An 18,621-nucleotide genomic window follows, 5' to 3' on the forward strand; every position below is an offset into this window, starting at 1 on the left:
TATCTCTAAAATTAATCGATTAAGTAAGCGACATCAGAAGAAATGTTATTCATATAACTATGCTACACCTTTATACCAAACTTCAGGTAGATTTGTTAAAAAATGATTGAGCTATCGTGAATTTAATTTTACGAAGCTATACGCCGTGTCACATATGTGTACGTAGGGTATAGGGCTTCGCATAGGTGAACACAGTTAGACCGGATTATATTGTAGAACTCTCAGCCACACTCTTGAAACGAGCATGTTACCAGACCCTACGGACGTGGACGTGGTTCTACTGGGGGTCCGTTATATGTTCGTGTGACTGATCGATTTAATGTTAGTGTTTAAAAAAATCCCTAAATACCTATAAGTTTAAATGAAGACTACACTAACATTTAATGGTTATTGTTGTAAAGGTACAGCTGAAAAATACAATCGTTTTAAACTTCTTTTGAAATAACTGACACACATGTGTAAATATCGGTATTTCATATAATCAAATACATTTTGTTTGTATACGTAAGAATAACTGTTTCTCTGGAACAGGACCAAGCATAATAGGAGAATTTTCCTTACATTTCCTAACCAAGTTGGGGTTATTAAAAACCAAGGCAGTAACGAAGCATGGTCCAAGGTTAAATGTCCTATCAATTCCTAAAATTGCGCCGTTTTTGGTACAAGCGGTTTTCATATCCGCCAGCTGGTTGTCGGTATAAAGGATAACTGAAGGGGGTTTCCCTTTTGTCACAATTACTTCTCGAATGAAATTGCTGTCATGGATTTCATTCACAACACTTAAAAGTCCGTCCGCCGTATTTTGACTATAACTGTTTGGTTGTTTGTCGTCACGTTTTTTTTTCTGCAAAAGATACATGGCATTGTGAATTTGCCTAAGGTCTCTGGGTTCATTCATAGAATCGTCCAGTGACTTAATGACGTCTAGAATGACTTTCGGAGCCTGTTTGTTAATTTATAATTAACCTATCGTGTATCGACTCCTTTGTAGCGAGAGTTGCGCGCTGATACTCTTGTTTTGTATGTTTAGAACGGCCGTGGATAGAGGGTTGTGAAGGAAATATTCCTAAAGACTCTGCAATAGCAATGTTCATCGCGTCAAACCCTGGCATTCTGTCGGACCAACTTATACGTTTTTTATAGGACGCGTCGCGTGCAAGGGTCGAGTAATACCGTTTCAGTATAAAAATCTCGTCCAATTGTGGCTGTGGGTTAAGTGGTACGGTTTTTTGTTTCACCATCTTACAAAACATATCTCACTCTACATAGTGATGTATTCAAGAAGTTTATGACCACCGATGTCTCCAGAGTTTTCCTGCAGGTTGCAGGAAATGACATCACTGCAATACAGGCAGCACCCCAGAAAAATAATCAAAGCCATTGAAACGTATTCATTATAGGTGAGCAAGCTTTAAACAACTGTTATCTACATTTTAGTTCTTATTCAGTGCCATTAAACAGTGACGGCAGCACGATTTACCCAAAAAGACCCAGAAAACACCAAAAAACATTCAATATACATATATATTTATACTTCTTCTACCTGACATTGGGGACATGTATGTAACCAGAGACGTATATATTACATATATTGTAAGATATTACATATATTGTAATATATACATCTCTGATCTAACGTATTTATTTTTCCCGTTAATTGGATAGTTATGGTGACGCGAGTATTAATTTACAATAGCTTAATAATTACAGGGATATGTTTAATTATCATGGTAATAATTCTATATACGTATTTGAGTTACTTCCCTTGCAAACACGTTTACCGTTTGCCATTTCACCGACGACAGAAGTTTTATCGATATATGTTATATAAAATGGCATTTTCACAGAGAAGAGGTAGGAGGATGTAAAGATAACTGAGAGAGGAAGGGGACAAACATTTCGAGATTGATGTATTCAGAAGAAAATAAACTAAAAGTGTACCCAGGGACGTGTAGTCCACTACACATCCCGGGTGTACCACAACAAAATAGCTTCAATTTACATAATTAGCTACTTGAGCATGGATAAATGCAAAACTTGCTTGTCTAGTACGTTCATAATTTCGACAAAGTAATAAATCATGTTCGCTTGTTTCGTTTGCCATACGACAAGAACAGAACGAGCTCTCTGCTATATGTCATAACTAATGAAACATTGGAAATGGTATTATGATAACTAAATTTTAATAACTTCGAATTCATCACTTATACGATATAAACTGATAAAAAACAACTCTTAATAAATAATCTGAATATTTTTTAATGAATTAATAAGTGTTAATGTGTTGAGTATACTCCCATCACGGCTAGACGTAATTTATTAACAATATGATGTAAAAAAAAAAGTCATAAGGGTTGACTTAATCCTTTGTTTTTGTACTTATTGATGTGCAGACGATAAGAACGCCACTTCTAAGTACGTATCTTTCAAAGAGCATACGCAAATTTCCACCTCAAAAAGGTGACATTAGTCTGAAAATAGATTTAGGCTATATGTAAATAAGGAAATGTTTTCATTAAGACAATTTTCAAGTTTTTGAATGTAATTCGCTCTTGCCTCACGAATCAGGTCAATAGTTTCATTCCTGAGTAAACGAAATCTTTCCCAGTAGTGCGGATTATTCTATTACGTTGCCTCCTTTGTCAGTCTAATAGTGTTATTCATCCATGGCTTATCGTTTGGGCGTACAGTCATAACTTTGATAGGAATGAAATGATTGAATTGATTATAAATGAGTTAAAATGCATCAGAGTCCAGATTTAATGACAAATCCAACCAATCAATATTAAGAAGAGCATTATTTATACTTTCAAAATCAGCTGCATAATATTTCAAAATAGGTTTCTTATAATTCACTTGTTTGAATACAGTAAAAGAGATTTGGGCATGGACTGGTGAATGGTCGCTACAGAATGATGGTGATACGTAAGTGTTTCTTATTAGGTTTAGGTTGTTAGTAAAGATAACATCAATAGAAGTAGCACTATCAAGTGTTATTCTTGTAGGTTCATTACTAAGACTAGTAAAGTTGTGCTTTATAAGGAGTCTTGATAAACAAGAGGCCCAGGGCTTTAACGGGCACCTGAGTTGTAGTTCAGTACTTGTGTTTTAATACCAGTATGTAGGCAATCCCTGCTTGTTAAGAATGTTCATTGTCTTCATTTAGGTGTTTTCTTATTTGTGTCCTGTGCAGATGACGTCATTTTGTGGTATATTCAACGTATTAATAGTAATATCACCTGTAAGTTGTAAGTATAGCATCAAATTAAGTATCAGAAGCTCTAGTTAATGTATCATCAAGTTTATTCTAGTATTCAATATTACTATCTGGTCTATATATACACCCGAGGAGAAATTTATGATTATTTATTAAAACCTCTAACCAGAATAATTCAACATTATCCTTTTCCAAGTCCATTTTTCTTTTTGTTACAACAGTATTTTCATGATAAACTGTAACCCCACAACCCGGACCAGTAGTTCTATCTTTTCTATGAGGAATTGTATTGTATTTGATTGTCAAAATCAGATATCAGGGGATTTAAGTGACATTCAGTTATACATACAATGTCATTATTTTCAAGCTCGACTTCAACAAGTGGGGGTTTATTTCTTAAAGATCGTACATTGAGATGAACAAGATTTAAATTTTGTAATGGTCCATGGTTAATTATTACTTTAGTTTATTTATATTTGAATACTAATATATTACCAATTTGTAATAAGTTATTTGTATACGTGTCTAATGTACTTAATAGTTTTGTAAGTAATACAATTTATACAATATACGATTTACGGTACCTTTACAATTATAACAATCAAGGGAAATTTTCATGTATAGGATTTGCAAGCGTAATTTGAAGTGGGTTCATCGACTATTGCAAAACTGTGTGTATTTGGCAGTATTTATCCTTAGTACATGTACGTCAATCGGTTTTCAAACTGTTGTGTTGTTTTAAATTTCTAAATTGTTCTATTATTCAGTCATTAGTTGTGTATGAATCAGGTTGGTAATTTATAAAACATGTTGTGTTTGTTGGTATGTCAACCATGTTTGATTCACTACTGGTTCATGTCTTCTGTAAAAGTTTAGTCATAAAACGTATTTTTTAGTGTCCAGTCTGAGAACACTTAACTTTATTAACAAACAAATCAAAAATACAATATTTACAATATTTCTGCATTGTATGTGTATTGCCGAGTGTTTACGTTGAAAATCGTTTTTATTTCTTCTGAAAAGACGTGCAAATCTGATGGATTAAATATCAATGGTTGAGCTGACAGGATAAGTGATAACCGGTCTCAGTAGGTGTATCGTGTAGACGATAACATGAACACCAATGAACAGCTTCACATATCTACAAAACTCTAGCAATCCGGTACGACTATTACAAGGTTAGGTCAACACGACAGGTCATTTATGGCAACAGATTGTATAACCTCGATATATGTCAAATCGAGTGTTCCCCTATAGCTATTGTCTGCCTTGTATTCTTTGTAATAACAGCATCACTTCCATTTTAAGTGCGTAGCACGATAGACTACCCCACTGCATGTTTGAAAAAGATAGTTTCATACATAAATCATTACGCAATTGAGAAATCATATTACATAATATTTATGCAATCTTACTTATTTTGTCACTGTTTAAACATCATGATTACAATTATTAGACTTAGTTTCAAGGGAAATCATATCAGGAGTTGTGACTTGAAAAGGTCTAATATTCTGTTGTACTGAAATATGCATTACAATGTATACTAAATCTGATTCGTAAATCGGCTTTCAAAGTTTAAGGCAGCTTTTGTTAAGTGTTTTATTCTTCTAAATATCCATAATGTTCTGAAATTCAGTCATGGGTTATTTCTGTAACAGTTTTATACTTTACTTTGTATCAGCTATGGCATGTATGTAACTTTGCAAATTTATTTATTTTTATCTATTCATTAATTATTTGTTATTGTTTTTTGTAACCTAAATCAATAAAATTTGATGTACTGTTAACAGTAAACTGTCGTTATGTATTTATGCTCATGGTGTACACTGTCGCTGGATATAAGTGAAGCGATGGTTTACTTTATATTCGTTGCTCTTTACTTATTATCTCACCACGAAACTTTCAGACCCAAAATATTTTAAAGGAATGTACACGCAAAAGGAAAATGATACATTAATTGGGTCTTAAAAGACTTATGTTTAATGTAATTTACAAATCTAATAAAACAAATATCGTTTAAATCATGTGAGAAAGGCAAAATATGCAGCAATTCGGTCTTAAAAACTGAAACATCTCTGAATATTGTAACATAACAAATATTGTCGTTTTAATCATGTGTCCATGAAATGTGGTTGGGACGAGCTGTACATCATACACGAGCGGTGCTATGTCTATAGATTATCAGTGTGGAGATGTAATATCAAATTTAGTTCCAACCCTCACTATCAACACTGTTTACTTTATAATGATGTCAAGACTCTTGACATTTTTCAGATTACGACGAAATAGATAACAAGGCTAGGTATTTCCCGGTATTTGATAATTACATGACCTTCCTGGATGTGTTCTCGATAACAAAGATATTGAAGTCTGTAGCAATGTACGAAATTATTGTAACAACTGTTTGGTGTCCAATAAACAATCCAAATCAGGATGCATGAATGATAGTTTTATATGTAAACAGCTATAAGGACTAACGCCAAATCCTGTATTTTAACATACGAATATAGAAACTAAAACCTTATACTAGATATAGGCCGAGTCGGAATAAAGATCTAAAGAGCAAAAAGAAAAGCTTATTTCTTAAAGAACACATTTTGTTATTGTATTTTACTGAATTGTTTTGCTAACAAGATTTTTATGAAATACAGTTTATGTGTTTTTTCAGTAATTATGTTGTCCATATAAGGACACAAACGAGTTTCTTATTATTTCTGAGTACTGCCCGATCCTATTTGAGGAAGGAGAGCGGTGTGGTACGTATTTAGTACAATTACATGGTTACTAAATACCTACTACATGTACTTATCACTACGATTTTATTATCATGAACAATCTATAACACATGGAATAATCTATAACACATGGAATAATCGCTCTCAATTGTATTCTCCTTTATTGTTATTTTTCTTACTGATTGTCTTGTAAAATGTCTTGAAATATGGTAATTAACAGCAAGCAGTGATTACAAAACGTGTCCCATAGTTTACCCAATAGTTATCAACACGAAATTAATTAAAGTATTGTTAGCTTAAGGAGACATGAAGATTATATTTAATCAGTTACATGTTCATAACTCAGAACGAAACATGTATGTTATGGAATGCAAACATGATAATTTAAACATAATATACAAAACCTTAATCACAATGCCATGTTTATTTCTCAAAATTTGGATTTTTGACATTTCCTATTTGAGATAAATATGCTGGTACGTTTTGTTATAAAATGTGCTTTGACATATTACAGAAAACAGTTATTGGAGTATTAAATCTGTTATATGCTGGGTTATTTGTTTCAGACCTCTTGTTTTAATTTTCGTGTTTTAGTCACTGTAGTAAAGATTATGCAACATGCCCTTGTGAATATCGGTTCACAGGACAGAATAGACGTTGTAGCTGATATTCTTACTGACGAATAATAGTTGTATACTTAGTTATCACCGTTATTGCAACTACAGTAAAACCCCGTTTACTCGAACTCGTAGGGTCCAGATCAAAAGTTCTAGGAACAATAATATGCGACGAATCCGAGATTCGACCGACATCGTCGTTTTTCATCAGGTGGGACAACAGACAGTACGAGCACTGCAACTATCGCGGGTAGTAGATGATTGAAGAAAAAAGAAGTTTAATAAAGATGACAACATTTAATAAGATTTAAAATAGCTAAACAATGAATACATACAACAACCGGTTTTAAGAAATAAAATTAAATTAAAAACTGCATGTGAAACGTACTTGTCGTTTTGACATTGTCCGCCATACTGTAATCGGCTACGTAAATGTTGCAAACTATCAAAACGAGAGGAACTCTTCGATCATTTTAAAATGAAGAGAATCTTGAATTCTTGCTATCATAATGTTGATTGATAACGAAATGAACAATTATGACATATACAAGTATTTAACAAAAACAAAATAGAAAAAAACATCCCGAAACCCCACAATCAAGAGGAAATACTAGTTGCGTCGGAACTAAGTGTTTCCAGTAATAGATATTGTACCTACCATTACACATCTTGCCATGTCAAGGGATGTACGAAGGTCATCATAACGATCATTGGCATCAGTCTGCACTCACTTGCTCAAAACAAGGTGAACATGAATAGACATTCACAATTAACATTTTTCTTGTCCTTAAGCGATAACAGATTATTCTATTATGCAATAAGTTTTAGATGTGATATTCTTTATTTTGGAACATGTCTTGGAATTTTTGGAAAATTGTAGTGACAGTGGTGCAATGCACACTTAATTTAAGGTTTTAAAGTCCTCTCTTACCATGAGGATAGTGCAGGGAAATCTTAACCAAGGGTGACATTCTTAATTGTCTAACATGAGGCTTGTTTCAAGACAATGGTTAGTTAGTAGTCATATATTTAAAGATGAAATGTATAATCATTAGCAAGGTTGTTTGCGAAGATATGGTCACCCTTTTTGGTAATTTCAACACCAAAATTAACACTGGGTGAAAATGGATTTTACCAGTCAAGTGTAAATTTTTGACCGATGGAAGGTTTCCTGGTATACATACTCTTAAAACGTATTTGAATTATAAACGTTTGATTTGATATTGCCAATTCGTACATATTCAACACCTGTGTGTACATATGCTTCAATTGTCATTGTCTGATGAAGGTGACAGGGAACATACCGTACTAGCCATCAAAACGTCACACTTAATCACTTACTGATTGTGATACATAACTTTCGACATAGCAACGCTGGGTACCCTTCCTAGTCACCACAAATACACAAATAGAAACACAATGACCTATACATGTTTTACCTTTTTCTTCAGTAAGTCGAAGTAAACCTTCATCTACAAAAAAAATCGCTTCCTTTCTCAACACATTTCATTAAAACAATAACCTTATGTATACACATGTTTTTCTACCTACCTATCAACAGTTGAAATACACTTAAATGAAACTCTTCTACGATATTGAAAAAGAATAGTGACCTACTCCACACTTACGTTTGATAGCTTTGTAGACATTACAAACATATATCTATTGACTACAACCCACGTGCGATGAGTTTTTATGCTCATTTATACTGCACTGATTCATTCTCCACGATGACTTATGTATCGTTTGCCTATATATGTTCTCTGTCAGATAGATGTTTTCCATATTTCCTCTTGATACTGGATATCTTCGATAACAGTCTTCCAAACATCGTAAGAATACACGAAAACATTTACACATAAACACAAAACCATAGTACATATAGCTACATTTGCATATAACATACACTGCAGACAACTAATTCCACACAAGAAATAAAGATGTTTCTGCGAAAGCATGGCGACATTTTCAACAAATTGCTTTAAAATTACTTTATAAATGCAGCGGAAAGAACAAATGCACCAATTACGCTATTTGGTTTACTAAAACACTGAGCATTGAAATCTTATTTAGACATATTTGCCAACCGTGATATTTGAAACATTACCAAATAAAAACTGTTGTTATCTCGATGTTGTTGCAGTTATGAATAACAATGTTAAAACAAGTTTAAAAAATACACGCACACACATTCACATATCGGAAATGTTTGACGGGTAACTAGGGAAACAACGCTTGAAATAGAAAGTAAGAAGGAAAGAAGGAATCAAGGTATATTCGTGCAAAAATATAAAACTTATCGATGATAGCCACCAGGGGGGTAAAATGTGTACCCTCCTGTGTTTGCTGTGGTTTTACTATCCGACAAATACAGGGTGCAAAGATTAAATGGATAACGACTGTCAAATAATAAGGCAGTAGGATATCAATTTATCTGTTCTATTTGCCGGACACAGTGATACTCATACTGACGTTTATTTACATTAAAGGTCATATGTTGTACCTTAGATATATCACATACAAATATAGCAGCCGGGTTTGTCAATTTTTACCTGTACAAACTCCTCCATTTGATTGCATATGATTTCGTCTCCTGACTTCATGTGCTTAACTAAAACGATAGCATTGCAGAGGGACACATTCACTTATAAGAACCTTCTTGGTTCTGTCTTTGTTCAATGCTGCAATAGGTTTTTCTTACGTTAATACAAGCGCATCATGAATTCATACGTAAATGATCGGCATTTTTTACTTTATTTGTCATTTATTTGTTTTCCGTCCCAAATAAGTCTTTCGTCCATTTTGATTTTCAATATGGAATGATTGGTTTTGGTCACTGTAGTCAAATACGAACATGTAATTTATATCTGGAAACTTTCGCCATACACAGCTTAAATTAATATATCCCCCCAGTGTTAATTGCGCCTATGACATTTGATATTTAAGTCAATTATGTTGTTGAGTAATATTCGTTGATATTATAAATTCCCTATCAGTATAGAGGGTTAAGATGGCAAAAGCTGACCTTGTTTGTTTGTTTTTGTTCAACGGCGAATCGACAACTATGGTCATTAAGGAAATGAAAAACCTTATACTATGGTCATTAAGGAAATGAAAAACCTTATACTATGGGGCAATCATTTAATGAATCAAAATTCAAAACATACATAAAATCGTATTTCTCATTTAAATCAACAGCAGGAGAGGCTTAGAGCATTAATAAATAGTACAATGGGGTAAAATATGAAAAATTAGTTTCAAATATAGTTTCAAATGGAAAGAGATATGTATGAATGCCGTAAAAAAGTAAAAAAAACACAAAAAACAAAAACAGACAAATGACTTTTACAAAGCTACATGTAAATAATGTTTCTAGATCTACGGAAGTAAGAACGGGTTTTCATGTCAATATACAAGATACACGAATATCTGACTATAGTCGTTAATGTGAAACAATAAATATTAGCTCTGTAGATCGAATTTTTAGGCAAAACATGAATGAAATATGAAAAAAACCCGTCCGTGAAATTGAAGTATTTATCGTTAATGTATCTATAACCTGAACATTCTATTAACAAGTGCTCCTCTGTAAATGGAGAGTCACATGCGTAGCATGTAGGTGGATCTCCCTTATTTAGCAAATAAGCAAAAGTGAGATGAGTATGGCCAGTAAGGAGCCAAGAGATGACACCTTCCTCTCTGCGTTCTCTTAGACAGGGAAGACAAGGATTAAGTCTTCATTGTACATTAGAGGATATTTGTTGTTGGTCTCGAGGGACCATTGTTTCGGCAAAAGTTAAACTGCGGTGACAGTTTCCCTGTATACAGTATCATAAATATGTTCGACAGTTCAGTTAAATAACAATGTACATTTGGTATGTCAGTTGTATGAGTCATATATTTCCGGTAAGTCCCACTCTTATATAATTATAATGTATTGAATGGAGTCAAGTACTGTTCGCTCATTATGACAAAGACAGTGTGAATAAAATAAAACATAGATTTTACTACACTTTGGACTGGACTGTTCCATACACTAATAGGTTGGTTGTGTTCAATGAATTCAGTTCCACAACGAAATACAATCATTACGCAAGATTCCATTCGGCCTGTACTCCAAACCGATTGGAGAGATTTGTCGTCGCCAAAGTCTTCGCTATCATTGTTATGCTGATGACACACACATTTACACGATCATCAAACCACAGGACAGTTGGGATACAGTTTCAGAAAATCTGGAAGCTTGCAGATAGATATCAGTAGCTGGATGAACGCCAACAGGCTAGAGCTTAATCAGGAAAAGACGGAATCAATCGTCTCCAGCTCAAGTTTGGTGCCAAAACTATTGTAATTGTCACAGATATTAAAATCCTAAAGGGGTATACTTTGATAATTTAGACAACACAAATGAGAAGAATATTGATCATATCTTTTTTAAAGTATTTTCTATTATGATTGATTGTCCTGTTGCCTCTCCAGACCAACCTGATTCCCGTTGTAATCAATGTCCTGATGATATTGACATATTGCTGATAAAGCTGTCAATTTCCTTATATCTGCGGCAATAGACGATATTGATAAAAAAATCGTAGTTCTGTGAAACATCGAAACATCGTGTCAAATCAAGAACATCCATATCGTTTCTGTGTTTGTTTTAAACATTCTTGTAACATGATGGGCTTGTTTTCCTGGTAAGATGTACTTAATTTTAACTGGACAAGCAATTATGATGTGAGTTGCGGTGGCCGAATGATTAAGGCGTCAGACCGTCTTCGATTACTTGCCTTCTAGTTCAAGTTTTATAAGATCATGGCGTCCTATGTTTTGTTTTAGTTCTGTTAAGTCCAACTAGTTTTTATGTGTCAATTTTTTGTCCTTTGTCTTTTTCCCTATGTTATGAAGCCCCTTCTGTCCAGTGTGTTTCCATTAAGGTGAAGGTAGTTGTTTAGTTGTTTGTGTTTTTTTCAACTCGTAATTGCTAAGATCATATCAAGACGAGTACATGGAGAGGCACCGCCGAAACGAAATTGAAAAAACATACATCTGATTGTTTGTTTCGGAAAAGCCATGGTCGTTTGACGAGAAAGACACCGCTATGAAGAGAAAGGAAATTGAATACAATTGAATATAAAGTAGATAGATAGAAAGAAGATAGGAGTAAAGGAAACGAAAATATCCTGAGTGTTGCAATTGTGTAGTAGATCAATTTTGGTTTCTCAGAAGAAACCATCCCCGGTTCTGCAGGGGCCCATATTAGTCGCCTCTTACGATCATGTATTGGGATACAGCAGGCCCTTTTCCCCCAAACCTGTACGGGTGAAAAACAAACAAAGAATCAAGGTATTGTAATAAGGGAAACATATACAGTTTGGTTCATTCGATGCTCCCTGAGAGGATGACTCAGATGAAAACTTTCGAATCTGCAGGAAATTCCCAGAAAAATCGCCTTTCACGTTCTAATGCATGATCCTACAGCATTACTCTTTCCCGGGACATAGTTAACACCATGTATTATAGATGGATGAAGATAGTATACACACACACACAGGTGACTGCACTTATACATTTTGGTTAAAGATACAGTATAGAATGATTCACACTGCATCATACATCTGTTTCCAGGACTTACTGGCAATGATAAGGACCAATAAGTTGGTTGAAACAGAGAAGGGCTGGAACGTAAACACCCTTTATTTTGTAATTTAAAAATATAGCGGAAAGCGGTTTAACTCCAAAGAAAAAAAACGGTCAAGTGTATATGAATTATGAACCATGCCGCTACTCAAAAGAGATAACCATGGCTATCAAGGTGACTTCGGAACTTAAAACTACACCAGTTGACCAGTATCATGTCAAGGGATATAGTTTTAGATCACTGAGTTGAAACTTTTTATTAAACATTAATACACACTTCTAACTTATATATCATCAACTTGATTCATCAGTTTGGAAATAACTATGTTACACAGCTTTACTTCATAACGTATATTTACTTATCACCGTTGCGATCAGTTTACGACGTACACATTTGTTTATAAACTAAAACTGTGATACCATAAATATATGAGAAATCCATTTATCTTTTTGCTGTAAGCAGAATTAGCCATCTCATTCTCACATGTACACGAGATTGTTGAATAATGATTTAACGTTTAAATTGCGATCAGTTTAATACGTACGCATTTGTGTATAAACTAAAACTGTGATACCATAAATATATGAGAAATCCATTTATCTTTTTGCTATGAAGCAGTAATCGGAAATAAAATCTCCAGCTACCCAGAATAAGTCACTATCAGTCACAAGACGAGCAATAATTACACAGTTCACATTCCTGCACGATAAACCATATGATAGCTGACATAAGCGCACCCGTTTTCAATTTCGGAGATAATCTTCCCACTTGAATATTGCCCTGCGTCCGATTCAGTCTCATTTAAAACGATAAAAGCGTTTAATATCTTTTAATATCTGTAACCAAACCGAAGTAGGTTATCTAGACCACATACTTTTTCCTTTGTGCAAATGTCGGTTTATTCTTCCTTATGAATTATAAATGACAGGTAAATGTTAAGTTTTTGTAAATGCTTGAAAACACATAAGCGTGATGTTTTAGTGCATTACGTAACTGTGGACAGTAAAGGCATACTCATCAGTGCAATATTAATGACGTCATGCTTGAGAACATGGCAGCATATCAAATTGAATGGGCTATGTAACGAAGTTTCATCGATTTTTGTTAATATCTCATGACATTTTCCCATAGAAAACGATCAATCTGTTAACTGTGTAGATAACTAACTATTGTATGTGTATGCGATATTTGCAAGTATCTATTATTTTACCTCCACGCCATCTTCATCTATAAATCCAGTGAATACTTTTTCTGATTAATCATCACTGCGTGAAAGATAAAACCAAATTGTATAACTGTATATAATACTTAAACATAAATAGAAACTTAGTAAGTCAATACAAGTGTTATTTCTCACTACAGTGACGATAAACAAGTGTTACTTGAAACAGTAAAACTGGATTCGATTAAAGATAAGTGCTGCTGACGTATTCCACTGCATGTTATACATAGGAATACTGTTTCTCTTCCTCACCACTGTAGAATAGGATGTTTCTTCTCCGTCTGCTGTATAAGGGATATTCAAGACACCAAGATTCATCTGCTTTACCCAATGCAATACTCTATTATTATTTCTGTCCCTTTCTCACTTCAAATTACTTCTTTTTAGTGATATATCCTTAGGCAACCGTCGTCATCTCTGATGCAAGACGTAAAACCCTAAAATACAAACTGCTTGTGCTCATGTAAGAAAGCAAATTGGGTAACGTTAAAAAGTGAGCTAGTGATCGTCTGGTGACATTTTATCTAAACGTTTTAGAAAAACATTTTTAATACGGAACAAAATTAAAAGTTTCTATTTGTTTCTCAAAACTTGATCTTTATATGTCATAGAAACATTATTTATTATAATTATATAATCAGGAATAGAATATAAAGAAAAATTGACAAGAGCTTCTGGGTACCTCCCAAGTACTTTTATTTCTTTAAAGGTTCATCAATTTTTCTTTATATTTTTATCATTATGTCAATGATGTCTAGCTACCCAGTCCGGCAACCATTTACTCTGATTTTATCACTATTGTGACTATACGTAAAGCATATGTTCCATACAGATGCACCTATCTACGTCACTCAGTGTAGTAATTTGTTGGGTTTCATGAAACAAGGTTTCGGACAATTACAAAAATGATTCGGCCTTTGGCTCCTCCTGTCCAAAATACTTAAGTTATGTAAATTGTGTGTTCCCATTTTTGTAACATTTCATAACTTACAGTTATGGCCTTTATATTTATTTGCAACAAAATTGTGCACCTCCAATAAATGCTACCTGTGATATGAGGTTCAACATATATCGTTGATTCTTACGAAAGTGTGAACCAAATGTGAGTGGCTATAGAAAAGCTGATATTTATTCCAAAATCTTGAACTCGTTACGAAATCAACTCGGCAGTTATTAATGATATTAAATGTAGCATAGCGTGGCTCCTTTATGCATAGATTGTACACTTCATGTCGAAGCTCAAATACTTAAAGTTGGCTTTATATTAATGATCGAGGTGCAAACAACTTTTTTCCTATAAATCAACAAGGTGGGGGTTTGAGGTGCATGGAGACGCAGAGATTGCTCAATATATAGTAATAAGAATATTGTTAAGCGATTAAAACATATAAATAGAAAAACTAAAATACTAGAATACATAACAGCTATTTTCCTGTATCTATATGTCGCTGAATACCGTGATATACAAACGTATATTTATTGATTTCCTGTTGAATAACATATATATACTTCACTAGTAAAGACGGTTATCTGTATATATGTTGAAATGTATATGGTACATGTTTTCAACGGGAAAACAATTGTTTTAAGGTAACACGATGCAAAATATTACTGGATATCGCACTTGCCTTTCACCAAGACAGCCGGGATTTCGATTCCTCGATCGGACATGTAAATGCTTGGGTTCACCTGCTCGAACACGTGGGTTTTTTCCTAGTACTCCGGTTTCCTACATCATTAGGACCCCCAGCACGCTAACATCCGGGCAAAAAGAGAGATTGATATAAGTTGTAATAACTTGTTTTATAATATTGTTGTAAAATAAATAAAGTGTATATAAAATATTGATGCATCAGAAAAGTGCGAAAATAAGTAGCATGCTTAACAGAGTGCCATGTTAAATGGGTACCAAGACGTAATTCTGACATTTTCTATCTTGTAAGTTTTCCAAATAAATATGATAACAAATAATTAGTTACATAAATACAATTATGTGTGTAGCAAAGATGCACCAACATCATCTGTCGCTTCATCTGAGCATGAAACTGAAAACGTACGCAAGGACTCGAAAGTCCCGTACTGCACGTTTTTTTTATCAAATGGATAATTCCTGATATCTAAAAGAACATATGTGAAGATTTTTTTAAAATAATATTTGTTTGCATAAATACAACATTTTTAAGGAACGATATGATCGCTATTGATTTATTTTCAATATGTACTTTTTCGTAGCAACGTATACTTTAATTACGCGTACAAATCATGTTGGCAGAAATGGTGACGTTAGGACACACAAAAGTAAATCAAGACAAGAACATAAATACTGCACATATCATTTTCCCATTACAATTTAACAGATGTACGTAACCGATTTTAGTATATCGTTTGTTGTGTAATAATCACCATCCCACATGTGTCCTAACGTCAACGTTTGAGGAGTGTAAATACAACTAGGTTGTTTTGACTTTGAACTCTTACGTTAAGTTATGGTATCGACACGTCGTGTTGTTACACAAGTAACAGAGCTATTTTTCATTTATATATTACCTTCCAGCTTTAAAGTCTTTAAAATAAGTTTGAAAATTTAGATAATATTGGATATTTGGCCTTAATCAATAAAAACAGCATGCCAAAAATATCCTGATACACGGAAATCTATTGATTACCGATCAATTATGTGTCATATGGTGGCGTTTTGGGATTAACGAAACGTCCGGTTATCAAAGGACAGTAACGTTTATACGTCGTTTTTTCAAACTTATGTATTGGTATAAAGCCCTGTGTGGCATTTAACATTGGTGAATGTGTCTAATGAAAACAAGGAACCACTGTAACTTCAAAGTAAAACATATTCCATTCCGTTGTCCGAAATCTGACAATATCTCATTTTATCTTGAGTGTCTATACTGAATACGGAATGGTCGTCTAAAAGGGTTAATATGTCTTATGTCATTATGTCTACCTGTCTGAAAAGCTGCAAAGAAAAAATAAATTTCTTAAATCTGGTTCATATCTCCACATTTTGAGAAAGATTATTGCTGATAAAATCCGGAGTGACTCGTTGAAACCGCGTCATTATTTCTCTATTCTTTTTCATTTTATTCCGTTCATATTACAATGTACAAAACGAGTTTGGGGACTTATTGCTTTTACTGCTTTTCTTAATATTGTTATCCTTTTTTCCTTCTCCTCGTAGTATTTTGCCTCGCGGTTCCCAGAAGAACATTCAGACAGTAATTACCTATAACTAATGAAACTTCATATTAGTATTTACATTTTCTTTCTAACATCGCCACTGCAGCCTCTGATAAACCAAGACTGGTAATGATCAGAAGTGGATGGATGACTAATAATCACAAATGGAACAGTTCTATTATTTGTTTTTCTCCAAACATACTTGTCATTCCGAACACTTCGTCAATTTGCAATGCGATATTTTGCAATGTTGAATGATAACCATTTAGAAAAGTGTCCTCCGTCCTTCGACCATTTAGATAATGCTACTTTCGTGGTGATTGTGGATCCAGTATTTCTGAAAAAATCGATAACTACAAACATATTACTCACGTTCATAAAGTACTGAAGAAGAAAAGTACGGGGCAAGTCTTACACATCAGGTCGCTTTTGTTTGTTATGTACGCATCAACCGACAGATCCATAACTAGATAAGATGGCATGAACCACATTACAACTTACATTGCCAGACAAACACTTGTCACATTCCCGCTTATTCGTGTAAATACCCTTTTTGATGCAGGGTCATGTTAGCGAACATTTGTAAAAGGCCAGAAATTGTGAAATTCTGCATCTTTTTCTTTTTCCTGCATTTAAGACAATGACAATCCATCTAACCAGTTGCTGGTAATAAATGTTGCCGAAGTATTATCTTCACCTGACCCTTGGTCACGGATCTTACACTCGGTAAACTATCACTATTATTTGTCAGACCCGACATCGGCTACATCTGAACTGAATATTGACGACTGAGATTTGGCTCTGCTGCAGTTGTGGCATCCCCCACATGGCATACTGGTTGGGTCGGATCCGGCAGTGTAGTAGTCGCAATGGGGTAAGAGGGTCCGGAATCTTTGACATCCGATCAGCGTTGTTGTAGAGGACTTCTCTTACGGTGAACAATGATCATGTTATAAATGGCACTCTGTCTCTTTCATCCTGTAGCAGGGAGAGTACAGCGCCGATGTTGAGGCTTCTGTGTCAAGACTGAACTGTCTTTCACTCGACAGAAATACTAGACAAGGTGCCGAACACAACACTTATTTGATGTGTTCAATGACAGACGTGTGTTCGTCAGTCAAGACGTACTTGGTATTTTTGACCAACTAATTCATAGACACTAGATGTCAGACAACTATAATGCTGGATGTGGTCTAGTAGGTAGTTGACAAATCCATAGAAAGACATCAGATGAGTTTTGTCTATCGGTACATGCCATTCCTTTACGGCCTGTAGCTTGTCCTTGGAGATGAAAACTTCCAACCCTCCTTACTTGTTTTCCAAGAAATTATACTTGGTTGAGAAGGAGGAGACACGTGTTGGGGTTATTGTTTCAGGGTACTGTTCCTCAGTCTCTGAAGCGTCATCTCCAGGCTTGTAAACGCATCATCGAAACATAACATCATCAAGAATAAATATTTTGTCTTGCCAAGTCTTGACAGCAACTGCACTGCTCCCTTGAAAGTCGATCGTGCATTGCAAATTCCAAAACCCATCCGGGTATGCTCAAACTGTCAGTTTTGTGTCGGTCATTCTTCTCCAACTCGACTTGATAATACACAGATGCAAGGGCAAAGGTGGAGACATATTGCTTCATGAACAAAGTCTAAACAGTCATTGATATTCGGTAAGAAAAACTGTCTTTCTGTGTCTTTGAGTGCTGCGTCCTTTATTCGATGCAGTACCGGACACTGCCATCTTTCCTCAAGAAGTACAGGTGCTGATGCCCACTCTGATGTGAACATAGTAATCACTCCAGCGTCAAGCATTTTTGAATAGTGATTCTCTTCTTGTTCATGGAATCCCAGAGGGCTCCTGCATAATTTATGCTTTACTTGTTGCTCGTTTCTTGTGTTTATCTTGCGTTTATTTCCTTTCAAGCAACCAAGATCTGTGTCGTGATCTGCAAAAACATGACAATATCGAACCAGGAGTTTCTTCAGAGCCTCAGACTCGGTGGC

Source organism: Mizuhopecten yessoensis, unplaced genomic scaffold (assembly GCF_002113885.1).
Source record: "Mizuhopecten yessoensis strain PY_sf001 unplaced genomic scaffold, ASM211388v2 scaffold6687, whole genome shotgun sequence".
NCBI classification, from domain to species: domain Eukaryota; kingdom Metazoa; phylum Mollusca; class Bivalvia; order Pectinida; family Pectinidae; genus Mizuhopecten; species Mizuhopecten yessoensis.